Genomic DNA, 11,784 nt, shown 5'->3' on the forward strand with positions numbered 1-11,784 from the left:
TGACATTTTTCAAAGAACAAACAGCCCTTTAATTTGTGTGGAACCAGAAAAGGCCCCAAATTGCCAACGAATTGTTGAAAAAGGAAAAACAAAGCTGAGGGCATCACGTTGCCTGATTTCGAGCTGTACTACGAAGCTGTGATCACAAAGACAGTATGGTACTGGCACAAAAACAGACACATAGACCAATGGAACAGAATAGAGACCCCAGAAATGGACCCTCGGCTCTATGGACAACTAATCTTTGACAAAGCAGGAAAAAACATCCAGTGGAAGAAAGACAGTCTCTTCAATAAATGGTGCTGGGAAAATTGGACAGCTACATGCAAAAGAATGAAACTTGACCACTCTCTCACACCATACACAAAGATAAACTCCAAACGGATGAAAGACCTCGATGTGAGACAGGAATCCATCAAAATCCTAGAGGAGAACATAGGCTGTAACTTCTTTGACATTGGCCACAGCAACCTTTTTCATGACACATCTCCAAAGGCAAGAGAAACAGAAGAAAAAATGAACTTGTGGGACTTCATCAAGATAAAAATCTCCTGCACAGCCAAGGAAGCAGTCAAAAAAAATAAGAGGCAGCCCATGGAATGGGAGAAGATATTTGCAGATGACATTACAGATAAAGGACTGGTATCCGAGATCTACAAAGAACTTCTCAAACTCAATACATGAGAAACAAATAATCAAATCAAAAAATGGGCAGAAGATGTGAACAGACAGTTTTCCAATGAAGACATACAAATGGCTAACCCACACAAGAAAAAGTGTTCAAAATCATTAGCCATCAGGGTAATTCAAATCAAAAACACATTGAGATACCACCTTATGCCAATTAGAATGGCAAAAATTGGCAAGGCAAGAAACAAATGTTGGAGAGGATGTGGAGAAAGGGGAACCCTCTTACACTGTTGGTGGGAATGCAAGGTGGTACAGCCACTTTGGAAAACAGTGTGGAGGTCCCTTAAAAAGTTAAAAATAGAGCTACCCTATGATCCAGCAATTGCACTACTGGGTATTTACCCCAAAATACAGACGTAGGGAAGAGAAGGGCCATATGTACCCCAATGTTCATAGCAGCATTGTCCACAATAGCTAAATTGTGGAAGGAGCCAAGATGCCCTTCGACAGAGGAATGGATTAAGAAAATGTAGTCCATATATACAATGGAATATTAGCCATCAGAAAGAAAGATTACCCAAGGTTTGCAGCAACATGGATGGGACTGGAGGAGATTATGCTAAGTGAAATAAGTCAAGCAGAGAAAGACAATTATCATACGGTTTCACTCATTTATGGAACATAAGAAATAGCAGGGAGATCGGTAGGAGAAGGAAGGGAAGAAGGAAGGGGGGGTAAACAGAAGGGGGAATGAACCACGAGAGACTATGGACTCTGGGAAACATACTGAGGGCTTCAGAGGGGGGGGGGGTGGGGGACTGGGATAGGCCAGTGATGGGTATTAGGGAGGACATGTTGCATGGAGCACTGGGTGTTATACACAAACAATGAAGCATGGAACACTACATCAAAAACTAAGGATGTACTGTATGGTGATTAACATAACATAATAAAAAATTATTATTAAAAAAAGTAATAATTAAAATATATTGCAGTGAGTATAACATAAGGGTAAGTGAAAAAAGGACATTAATGTCACAAGGGGTAGGAGAGATGAATTAGGAATATTTTGCCACAAGGTACCTAAACTTTATGTAAAGTGTTATAATGTTATTTGAAGATAGACTTAGATTCACTTTTTTAAAAAGATTTTATTTATTTGAGAGAGAGAGAGAGAAAAAGCATGAGCCAGGGGAGGTGCAGACGGAAGGGAGAGGGACAAGCAGATGAATTATAATCTAATTATATCAATAATCACTTTAAATATGAATGGTCTAAGCACACCAATTAGGAGAGAAATTGCCCAGGTAGATGAAAAATTAAAGAGGTGGGTAGTGGAAAGAACCCGGATACACTCTCAAAACTGTCTAAAACCATAATAGAGGCTCTTGCTGCTTTACCAGAACAAGTGGGTGTTTCTTTTATTAAATAAATTTTTTTAAAAAGACTCAGTTGGTCCCTGACATGTTTGACATATGAATATCTCCTGAATTAAGTTACAACCATTGAAATCTAAAAATAACCACATAAAGCACAAATCTAAAATAACCTTAGATATTCAAAAAGTTGTTAAAGTGTTTGCATATAGTAGTTAAAAGGTCAGAGACAGCTGTTTGGAGCGTGAGTTCCACCGCTCAACAGGGCCAGCCAGATTATTTCTGTCTTTTCACTCCACTTCCCTTGGCTTTATGTCTGTCTCCTCATTACCTCAAAATGGCCACAATAGTTCTGGACTTCACATCATCATTCAAGACAGAGAAAAGAGATAAGAGGCATGGTGATATTATATGTCCCATTTTATCAGGAAAACAAATTCTTTCCCTGACATTCCCGCAGAAGACGACCTGTTTGCATCTTATTGGCTGGAACTTTATCCCGTAGCCATCCTCAGCGGCAAGACAGGGCTAAGAAAATGGGTATTTCACTTTTCTAATCTATATAAGTGAGGTAGATGAGAAAGAAGAAACTAGACAAACCCCTTATAGTGCCTACAGTTTCATATCCCCCCAAAAAAGAGAAAATCTGATTTTCCTGATATCATTAGCTTTACATATTCTTCCTTTGTTGTCTAAACTTACGATTTCTCAAAAAAAAAAAAAATGCTTTCATAGAATATTCTCTATATTAGCCACAAGTCCACTTAAAACTGAAACAAGTCTTTCTTCTTTGTCTACTTAACACTTTTGCTGCCATTCCTGACATAGAGCTGGTCTCCAAGCCTAACGGGGACCGTATGTATGCTCCCATGGATTATGACACACATTTCAAATGGTAAGATAGAATTTATGTGAACATGTCATGCAGATGACATATAAAATCCCTCTAGATTTTGCATATAGGAGGTTCAAGTTATTTCATTCTATGGGGACGTGGGGCGTTTGGTGGAGAGCACCAAGTCAGGAGTCAGGGAAAATGTTCTCCACTGCAAGTGTTTTCAAATCCAACCCAGATGGTTTTCATAAACAATAAAAGGGGTTTCTCCACTCTAGCAGGATTTTATCCAGTGGGTCAGCAATGTCACCAAGGACCCAGTTTTGTTATTTTGGGTTTTTACATGATGGCCGCCAACAACTACAGGGATACCTATTGTCTCATATACATGTAAAATGAAAAAAGAGATAAAAATATACCTCTGTCTTATCTCGACCATTTAGTTTACTACAGTCCTTCACTCTACTCTGACTGAACTGCACCAAAGTATGATAAGAACACAAAGATCTAATTGGCCAGTCAAGGCCTGTCCCTATAGATGCGCATGGGGTCCATCTCATGCTAAGTGCCAAGTGCATAGCTGCATAGGGGAGAGAGACAATGGATGAGGGTGCTGGGGAGGCAACATAATTTCCACAAAAGCCAGATCCTTGCATTCCTCCTTGACCATCTGGGAGCAGAGGGCCCCATGAATCCATCCTCTCTGACATATGACTAGTAAACCCTGCTCAACCCACCTTTCAGGGTCCCTGTGAGGTCTGAGTAAGATCACATAAATGAAGGTCCTCTGAAAACCATAAAGTGTTTGATGACGTAAGGTACCCTTAAATTATTAAGTGCTGAAGGTAAACTTCTGGATGAATTTCCATTATACACAGGGGGCAGCTACCGTCAGTGATCTACCGGATTCATTGGTCTTTCCCCACTTCCAATTGCTGACACCCACATCCCTTTGCTGAGGTTTTTCTCTGGGCACTGGAGCCCCCTCTGCATGTGTGGGAGTCAGGTCACAAGAGCTAAGGGATTTAACGTCTTTCTACCCCACCCCGGAGCAGTGTAGCCTGTGACAGACAGATTTGGGAAATAAACGTGTTAGCCCTGAAGTGAAATAATTCTGGAGAATGTTCTCCACGAATCCCAGAGTGGCACAGCTTGAGTAGGCTCCAGTAGTCCACCATGCTGACTGGTTTCTGAATGCGCCTTGAATTGGCTTCCTTCCCTCCCGGTCTCATTTCCCTTTCCTACCCCTGCGTCCTGAATTGCCCCTCAAATAAACTTCTTACATTCATATCCTTCTCTTAGGGTCAGTTCCGGAGGAATCCAAACAAAGACATACATCAAACTAATACGCAAATATGAGCATGCTTATTTGACCTGAAAAGCGTATTCCAGACGTTTTATTTTAAAATACGTTCAGTGATTCTTTTTGGATGATTTCTGTGGGAGTTCTCATTTTCTATGTATAGCAAACCTTTGTTTCTAATTAATTCATTATGTTGCTGGGCTAACGGAGGGGTCAAACATGGCCTGCCTCCAGAGAAAGATAAAACACAAGCAATGGTACACAGATGTATTTTTCACAAAGTCCTGTCCTGAAGATAGATAATGCTATTAGAACCTAGAATCTACAATTAGTATATTTATCAGTAAAATACACACTAGACTGTGATGAATTTGCATGTTTGACGACGAAAGGAAAAAAAATATGTTCAAGATGACTTCACTTAGCCATTATTTTTTTTTTTATTTTGTTTTACCCAGAGTTCGTTTCTATTATAACCAAGTTTTTAAACTGAACAGGTCATTTCATTTAAGCTCATAAGAAACGATGGCTTGTTAGTTATATGAACATTTTGAAAGGATAATTTGGTTCTGACCATTTAGCAGGGCTACATACGAGTATTATAAATTGAATGTCAAGTTATATTTGTCTTCTAATTTTACAGTTGAAATCAAAGTTGGTTAAAAACTTAACTTGCCTCAGCCCCTTTGCACTTAGCGATCCTGTGTCTGGAATGCATATCTCTGTATGGATGTTTTTTCTCACTCTTCGGGTGGTGGAAAGTCCTTCTCCATCCACTATCTCACACTGTGCCGCACTGTCCAGTATAGTAGTTACTGGCCATACACGGATGTTGAATGCTTCACCGATAGTATATATGTAAAATACACGCTAGACTTTATTTTTTTTTTAAAGATTTTATTTATTTATTCAACAGAGATAGAGACAGCCAGCGAGAGAGGGAACACAAGCAGGGGGAGTGGGAGAGGAAGAAGCAGGCTCATAGCGGAAGAGCCTGATGTGGGGCTCGATCCCATAACGCCAGGATCACGCCCTGAGCCGAAGGCAGACGCTTAACCGCTGTGCCACCCAGGCGCCCCAACACACTAGACTTTAAAGACAGCATGGGAAAAAAAAGAATGTGAAACATCGCAGTCATTTTTATATTGATTACATGTTGAAACTTTATTTTGTATATATTAAGTTAAAAAACATATTAAAATTATGCCTTTTTTTTTTTTACTTTTCTTAATGTGATTACGGGAAAATTTAAAAGGACATATGTGGCTCATATTTTGGATCACATGGTATTTCTATTGTTCAGTGCTGATCTAGAGTAATGCCCACATGACCCTCAGCGCCCTGCTTTCTTGTCATCATAGCACTTTATCACTCTTAAAGTAGATTCTGAACTATTTACCAAGTACTGGAATTACATTACACAAGTCAGTTCTGAAGTGTTTACTAGTATACTGTAAGCTCCAAGGGTCTTGTCGGCCAACTTTACTCTAAACCAGTGTCTGGCACATGGTCGAGTTGAAAACACGCTTTATGGGGGCGCCTGGGTGGCACAGCGGTTAAGCGTCTGCCTTCGGCTCAGGGCGTGATCCCGGCGTTATGGGATCGAGCCCCACATCAGGCTCCTCCACTATGAGCCTGCTTCTTCCTCTCCCACTCCCCCTGCTTGTGTTCCCTCTCTCGCTGGCTGTCTCTATCTCTGTCGAATAAATAAATAAAATCTTTAAAAAAAAAAAAAAAAAGAAAACACGCTTTATGAAATGAATAGATGGAAGAATAAAGGAATGAATGTTTCCCTGAGGGCTCCCCCTGTCAATTACAGCTCAACCACACTGAGTATTCACTAGGTTAGTGAGCTGGACTGGGTCCCCCTAGAGGGAGAGAAGGGGCAGTCACACAAAAGAAACAGAACTTGCTCACTGGCCATTTCTTCATTATATTTTGTGGTTTTCTTTATGAAATCGTAATCAGAAATGAAAGACAATTTGGTTCATCTGGTAAGAATGACGAACACACCTAAGACAGATCTAGGATTTGCCAATGATTAGGCAGCTAATGACTTAGTAGCTAAGGCGATTGACTGGGATCAAAAAGACTGTAACTGACCTTCTGCTTAGCGAACAATCATTACAGCAATCAAGAAACTGGAGGTACTTCGTCGGGCTAGAAGTCACCACTAATTGCTGGCCTCTGAGTCTCATAACTGCCATCAAATGGTTAACAGTGATACAATTAAACTTCATAGTTGACAACCCCATTAAGATGAATGGGAAAGTTCACACTCCACTCACTACTATTATTCTTAGATTTGCCTGTCTGAACACTCAAAGACTTTGTACAGACCAAGTCAAAACCGACTTATACTTCACTCACTGAATTGGCTCAATCCTGTATAAAACTTCAAGAGTCTGGGCTTAAGCAATCATGGTGCTCTATTAGTTGTGTGAAAAATTGTACTTTTCCCTCCTTGACATTTTAGAATAGAGAATTCTATATTCAAAGAACGGAGAAAGTATGTCTTTTTCAACTCACTTGCCAATGGTTCAAGTTGTATCCTGGCCAATGATTTTGAAAGGCTTTAGGCCAATTTTTAACCCCTTTCTGTTCCTGTTTCTGGATTTTGGATACCCCTCCCCGCCCACCCCAAGAAATAATTTAGTTTCCATGAGAAAAAGAGAAGGGCTTCATTTTCATGCATACACTACCATAACTGTGCCTTTCCTAAGACACAAATTACTACAAAAAAATTAAAAACTTATCATCCAGCATGAATATATAAATAACAAAGCCTTTCTGGGATTCTCTACTGGTCTTTGTCAAAAGCCTGGAAAATGTGAACCTAATTAATATTTCAATATTCTTTTCCAGATAACACAAATGTTCAGTTATTTGGAAATGCCTGGCTTATTAACTAAATTTTTCAGTTTTAATAAATTTTCATTATTATGGGGACATGACCTGATAAAGGACAACTCTGTCTATCTACCTTATACCTAAATGCCTGTAAGTTGCCCCCGCTCTCTCCATTCATCTTTTCTTTTTAACCATGAATTCTCACCTCATCCCACAAACATACTCATTCTCATCCTTGTTCTCATTCTTTCCCTCCACTGGAATTTTTTCTTTTCCCACTTGTTTCTCTAAGCCCTAACTGCCATTGGATCCCTGTTCAATGCCTTCCTCCTTCCTGAAATTTGTACATAGTAATTGACTTCTATTTGAATGACAAAGAACATGCATAGTTTATTTCACTTATTTACTACCTTTCATCCTTCCTGTCTTCCATCCTTCTCCTTCCATGCATTTAAAAATCATCCATTGGGTGCACCTGGGTGACTCAGTTGATCAAGCCTCCTACTCTTGATTTTGGCTCAGGTCATGATCACAGGGTCCTGAGATGGAGTCCCTGGTAGGGCTTCATGCTCAGTGCAGTCTGCTTGAGATGCTCTCCCTCTCTCTCTCTGCCCCTCCCCTCCCCCTCTCTCAAATAAATAAATAAATCTTTAAAACACACACACACACACACACACACACACACACACGTATTGCTCTTCTATTATGCACCAAAACCCAAAGAGTAAGTAAAGCAGACCTGGGTCCTGTTCTCATAAATCTCCTCTAGGGAAAGAGACAGATACGAATCTGTTTATCTTGTCTCTATAGGTATCTCACAAGCCCCTTGAAGGCAGGAACCACTTTTCCTGTTGTAGGGCAAAGGAGATGCCCAGGAATGCCTCTTCATTGACTGCTGTCCCCCAAGTGAATTTGATATTTATGTTCATAACTGACTTGGTGTATTTGCCTCTAGGACTCTGACTCAGGTTTTCAGTGACTAGTTGCCCACCATCTCCCAATCAGGGTCCAAAACCTTTTGCGGCAGGGGATATAAAGAAAGTGAAGGACTTTTAGCCTGTCCTGAAGAAGCTGCCAAGATGGCGCCCATATCTAGAGATTTGTAAGTCAAGCCATTGCTCACACTTCAGTTTTGGCGATTCTTCCCTCTTGCAAGGGTGGCCTCTGCTGTAGATTAGTTCCTTCAACCAACAGTGTTGACTTCACTCCTGTGCAGACCAGTCCTGAGGCCTGATTCAGGAACTCTTATATGGGTTGCTTTATCTGCCTGTGATAAAACCCAGTTAACAAACATGTGAATGTATCCTTAAAAGATCATTTCCTAATAAGTTTCTCTCTTCAAAATGATTCCAAATAGATAAAGTATCAAGTTGCTCCTAGTACCTATAAATGTGAGTTGATTTCCCAAAACTCAAATAATAGACGATTTTAAAATAAGGTCCCAAAAGGCACTGGGGCAACTTTATTGACTTTTTGCATTTACTTCCTTCATAATCTCTGAAATCAAGCCAACAGACACAATCTGAGACTTAAACCATAGAAACGAATAAAGAGTAAGTTAAGATTGTCAATGACGAATGTCCTTTGCACAGTAATCTGCGTTGGGTAAACGGGTCTCCCTTGGAACACTGTCGACTGTGCATTTGCTGGTTGAAGATGCATCTGTTCCTTTAAACTGTAATTTTCCTAGAGCAGAGACCAATGGAGAACACGTTCGTATTACCGCAATTAGCACTAAATTTTACCTTCCTAGAAGCTGGTCAACCCCAAGACTAAATAATAAACCTCAACATCATGAGAACCATCGCTATAAATTCTAAGTCACCTTCTGGTAAAAAAACTTCTCTCTCTCTGAGGCTTTTTGGATCTCACTTCCCAACCAAAGGAATAGGAGGAGTGCAGTGTATGAGGCTGGAGAAAAACTCTGTATTTCAAATGTGTTTTGCTTATTTTACCATAAACCCACTTGACTTAAGTCATCTATATGCAATGCAGTATGAAGTTAAGAAAGAGAAAGAAGAAAGAAAGAAAAAAGAAAAAAGAAAGGAAGAAAGAAAGAGCCCTGAAAATACCAGTAGAGTAACCAAAGAAGGAAAATGACATTTGAGTTAAATTTCCACCTTCTCTGGAATTTGTTACCGAGGGCAGCTCCCCGCCCCCCAGTGAGGGGGAGGGGTTAGCAGCCAGCTTCATTAGCCATAATAATAATTACACACACTTTCAAAGAGGCTTTTATCCCCAAGGCTTGAAGTGCTCTATAAACATTAATTAATTGAAGCTCGGGGTAGTCCAGTGCCATTATGTCTTTTGTAAAGAAGCATAAACAGACATGCGGGGAGTTAAGTGGTTTCCACTAGGCTCAGTTCACCCTGTCACTGCTTGGCTGGGAACAAAATTGGGCCTGAATGACAGCCTCCAATCCCGGGCACAGGCACTGGGGGCTGGGAGGGAGAGAAGGAAGGCGGGAATTCTGCCAAGTGGGGGAAAGTAAGAAATGGCTACATTTTAACCAAAGTAACGGGCAAAGAGCCCCGCACAGACGGTAAAAGGGACCTCGGCAGGGAGAAGATAACTCTGCCCCCCTCACCTGTTTTTTTCAAGGCAGGATTTCTCAAGCTTTAACTGGAGACAACTTGCCTAGGCCACTTTGCTAAACTATGGGCCCTGATTGAGCACCCTGGTGAGGCCTGAGGGTCTTCACTTCTAAACAAGGTCTCAGGTGACGCTGAAGGACGCTGCTGGCCATGGATCATATTGTGTCATAATTGCTTGTGTCATTTTTTCATTGTGAATCTTTTTCTTTATCCAGTTCTGTACCACTGGGTTTGTTTTTCAATGCCCATGTCTTATGGTTTATTTTTTCCTTTTAAACTTACGGTCTGATATCTGTAGGGAGAAACGCACAGGCTTTAAGTGCTTGGTTCTGTGAATTCTAACAAAAGCGTACACCTGGCTAATTCACACCCCTATCAAGATAGAGATCATGGCCATCACCCCAGAAAGTGCCCAGCCCCCATTTGGTGTAGCAAGGTCATAAGATATATCTGTACAAGGTCACAATAAGAACAAAGTCTTCATTAACTTTGAAAATGAGTGGCACACTACTTTCTTAAGCCTTTTAAGTTCAGAAAATGGAGTCATCATCAACCCCACTCATTTCACTGTGACCTTCTTTGGAATTTGGAGGCAGGGCTGCAAACACATTATGCTGCAAACACATCAGCCTGGAATCTAGGTCACCTGCCCTTTGATCCCAACCTAGAAAGACTGCCAGGCCTTTGAGCAGGTCTGCCTTGGCTCTTCCTACCAAATGCACAAAGGAATTTCACCTCATGATATTTATTATTCAATATTAGTATTTTTAGTGTTTCTCAGCCTTTCCTTAAAGAGGAAACGCCAAGTTTTTTAAGGTTTTTTTAGAGAGGAAGCACTAGGCGAAGACAAATTTGCACTGTTTGAGCAAGGGAGAGAACATGGTTAATCTGATAAGAAACAAACCATGGGATTGCGTTTCAACAATTCTAAACCACAGAGATGAAAAGGAAGACGTTTAATCAGTCATTCAAAGTTTTCTTTTTTCCTACATGAAGATAAACATCTGGACATTTGGAAACATTTGGGTGATTAACTCATTTTTTTTTTTCAGTTTTTCATCATAAACTAATTGAGCAACTTTTACTGAGGGCAGGGTTATCTATAAAGCATGCTGTTAGGTTCCTTGGGGATATGGAGTTGTATGGGCTCTGGAAAAGTTTATAGTCTTCTTTACAATCACATTCAGCAAGGTAAGAGCCTTTAGGAAGGCAGAAGAGAGGAGGAGGGAGGTTGAATAAAGGGCATATCCATCCAGGAAAAGCAGTGGAAATCTCGTGAGGGAATGGCCTTTGAGATGAGACCCCAAGGACAACAGGTGACAGAGGGGCAGTGGGTATGTATGGCAGGCAAAAAGAAACAGACCAGTAAAGGCAGAAAAGTGGGAAGAAATACGTGAGAGTGTTGGCACACAAATGTTTTGTTATCCTGTCAAAAGACAAAAAGGAAAATGAGTGTTATTTTCTTTTTTTTTTTAAGATTTTTATTTATTTGAGAGTGAGAGAGAGAGAGAACAAGTCAGGGGGAGGGGTAGAGGAAGAGGGAGAAGCAGACTCCCCACTGAGCAGGGAGCCCAACATGGGGTTCGATCCCAGGACCTCAGGACCCCAGGATCATGACCTGAGCCGAAGGCAGACGCTTAACCAACTGAGCCACCCAGGCACCCCATGAGTGCTATTTTCATTTGAAACTGGTAGTTAGAGCAAAAGTAACTCTGGGCTTAAAGATTATCTTCATGCATCTTTCATTCATTAAATGTAACCGAGTGCCCACTGTGTATCTGGCACTGTGCCAGGCTTTGGGCACTCTCGGATGAAACAAGACAAACCCAGGTCTTGAGCTCTTGAAGCTCCCTGTCTCATTGGGGAACCAGCCAAAAGATGAGCAAGTAAACAAATACTACACATTTACAAATGACGCAAAAATGCGATAAATGAAAGAGATACAGACCTATATGAGGACAAATATAAGAGGAGGGACCTATTTTATATAGTATGACCAAAGAAGACCTCTCCGAGGAGGTGACACTTCAGCCCAAATCTGAAGGACAAAAAGCAGCTAGGCTTGGGGAACGGGGCACCATGGAGATGGTCCAGACAGCAGAGCCATTGTGTAAAGACCCTGACACACAGAAAAAAATGGACGTGTTCCAGGCACTGTCAGAGGAACAATGAGAAGACAAAGTGGGGCAAACAGGC

This window comes from Ursus arctos, unplaced genomic scaffold (genome assembly GCF_023065955.2).
Source record: "Ursus arctos isolate Adak ecotype North America unplaced genomic scaffold, UrsArc2.0 scaffold_16, whole genome shotgun sequence".
Lineage (NCBI taxonomy): Eukaryota > Metazoa > Chordata > Mammalia > Carnivora > Ursidae > Ursus > Ursus arctos.